This window comes from Ptiloglossa arizonensis, chromosome 9 (genome assembly GCF_051014685.1).
Source record: "Ptiloglossa arizonensis isolate GNS036 chromosome 9, iyPtiAriz1_principal, whole genome shotgun sequence".
NCBI lineage: Eukaryota > Metazoa > Arthropoda > Insecta > Hymenoptera > Colletidae > Ptiloglossa > Ptiloglossa arizonensis.
The window spans coordinates 16,745,277-16,747,534 of record NC_135056.1 but is presented as its reverse complement, the minus strand read 5'-3'; the positions used below and the strand labels follow the sequence as shown (position 1 = coordinate 16,747,534).

At 42.8% G+C, this 2,258-nt stretch overlaps 1 long non-coding RNA gene across 1 annotated transcript; it reads right to left on the bottom strand.

Annotated features, from left to right (window-relative positions):
• Window positions 1-308: 308 nt before the first annotated feature.
• Window positions 309-956, bottom strand: LOC143151002 (uncharacterized). The gene is made up of 2 exons (XR_012993216.1): window positions 780-956; window positions 309-702 (listed from the first exon to the last, which is right to left on the bottom strand). It is a non-coding gene; the product is annotated as an uncharacterized LOC143151002 (long non-coding RNA).
• Between the last annotated feature and the right edge of the window lie 1,302 nt (window positions 957-2,258).

Genomic DNA, 2,258 nt, shown 5'->3' with positions numbered 1-2,258 from the left:
CCCGTACAACCGGATATATTTCCTTCTTCTCAATATTCTCCGTGTAAAAGGATACAAAAACTGGCGTCTTCGTCCATCAAGGATGTTCGTTATTGCAACCCTAAGTACCGTGAGATGCGCAACATCGAGTCGGTCGTTTTCTTTCTGTTCTTTTGCTTATTTTCCGGATTTTGAAAAAGCACGAATTACCGATCGATCGAGAACCTCTTTCATAAGTTTTCGCACCCCTTTGATCGATTCGTCGCGTAAAAGGCAAAAATGAGAACGATAAAGGTAAATAGGGAATAAGAAAAATTCGAAGACAGATATCATCGTGGTAGTAAAATAATTTATTAACACCATTGTACAATTCTCTGTACAGAATGTAAGCAACGATACAACAGGAAAAGGAGTATCGGATACGTACGAACGATAGCGCGGAACAATTATAGCACCGCGGAAAAAGTGTAATGCACAATAGGAATTGAACATCGTATAGATTCAATTCTTTATTCTTAGTTCAATGGAGAGACATACCGTTTCACGAAACTTCCCGTGGAGACATATTTCACCTGTTGATGCTCCGTTATTTTCTTCGCAACTGTTCGTCGCGTCCTTAACCTTTTCGTCGCAGAATTAATCAATAGTAAAAAAAAAAGTCTCTCCATTGCAATCGTAACGTATTTAGCGTATCGATGACTCGTGTCACAGTGGATTTCGATTCTACGCCAGAAGAAAAATACTTCTTTTACGATTTTTTCATACTTCGAGGTATTCGATACAAAAGTTACCATAGTTACCATATTACTTCCTCGAAAGTAAATCTTGTATATATTTATATTGATCGCTTTAATTTTCTCACTCCGAAACCCCAATGTGTCACAGTAGATTTCGATTCTACACCAGAAGAAAAATACTTCTTTTACAATTTTTTCATACTTCGAGGTATTCAGTGCAAAAGTTACCATAATTACCATATCACTTCCTCGAAAGTAAATTATATATATTCGTATCGATCGCTTTAATTTTCTCACACCGAAATCCCAATGTGTCAGTGGATTTCGATTCTACACCAGAAGAAAAATACTTCTTTTACGATTCTTTCATTCTTCGAGGTATTCGATACAAAAGTTACCATAATTACCATATAACTTCCTGGAAGTAAATCTTATATATTCGTACCGATCGATTTAATTTCCTAGCACCGAAATCCCGATGTGTCACAATGGATTTCGATTCTACGCTAAAAACAGATACTTCTTTCACGATTTTCTCATTCTTCGAGGTATTCGATACAAAAGTTACCATAGTTACCATATAACTTCCTGGAAGTAAATCTTATACATTCCTACCGATCGCTTTAATTTCCTAGCACCGAAATCCCGATGTGTCACACCGTATTTCGATTCTACGCCAAAAGGAGCTACTTCTTTCGCAATTTTTTCATTCTTCGAGGTATTCGTTACATGTGTCACACTCTTCCGCAAAAAAATCTCGTCCGGATCCTACGGTAACCCGGATCTCGGTTCCGAGGCGGCGAGAACCAGTCGGCGAACGATCGTCGAAAAATCGAAGGAAGACGGCAATCCCTCCCGTTTAACGCTCGTCGTGCACGCGCGTTACGTCGCGTCGCACCGTGTTTGTTCCTGGAAGCGACGATCGCCGCGAGAGTGGCCGCAAGGTAGAGCGTGATTCATGGATACCCGGGACAGTCGTTCGGTCGTTCCTGCTCGCCCCTCGTGTCATTCGTCCTCGTCGAAAGCGGTGAGTTGCCGCTCGTTCCAGCTAATACCCCGTAATATTCCGTAATACGCCGATGACTAAGCCAATTTCGCGGCCCGTGTTCCTTCGAGCGGGCCGTGCCCACGCGTCGTGAACCGTCTACACGCGTACGTTTTCCACGACGAGTACGTCGCGTGTCGCGCGACGCGCCGGGACTCGCGTCGTTGGGAATCTCCGCGCGGAACGAGATACATCCTGAATCGATCGTCGTTTCGCGTAACGCGCCTTACGTTCCCGGAACGACCAGTACAACCTTCGGCCGGGAATAACGCTCGGTTTCGATTAACGGTATCTCCGTACAACGGAACGACGCGCAACCAGGAAAAGCTGATTCGTCATCGTAATAGAGAAATGGTCCACTATGTACAGCTACTTGTACCAATTTCAAAGACAAATCTGACGCGAAGGACAAATACGAAGGATCACTTTTTCTTTTATTATTATTGTAAGAAAGTTCTCGAATGGTCAACGTACTCGTTTCAATTTCAAGTACTTCG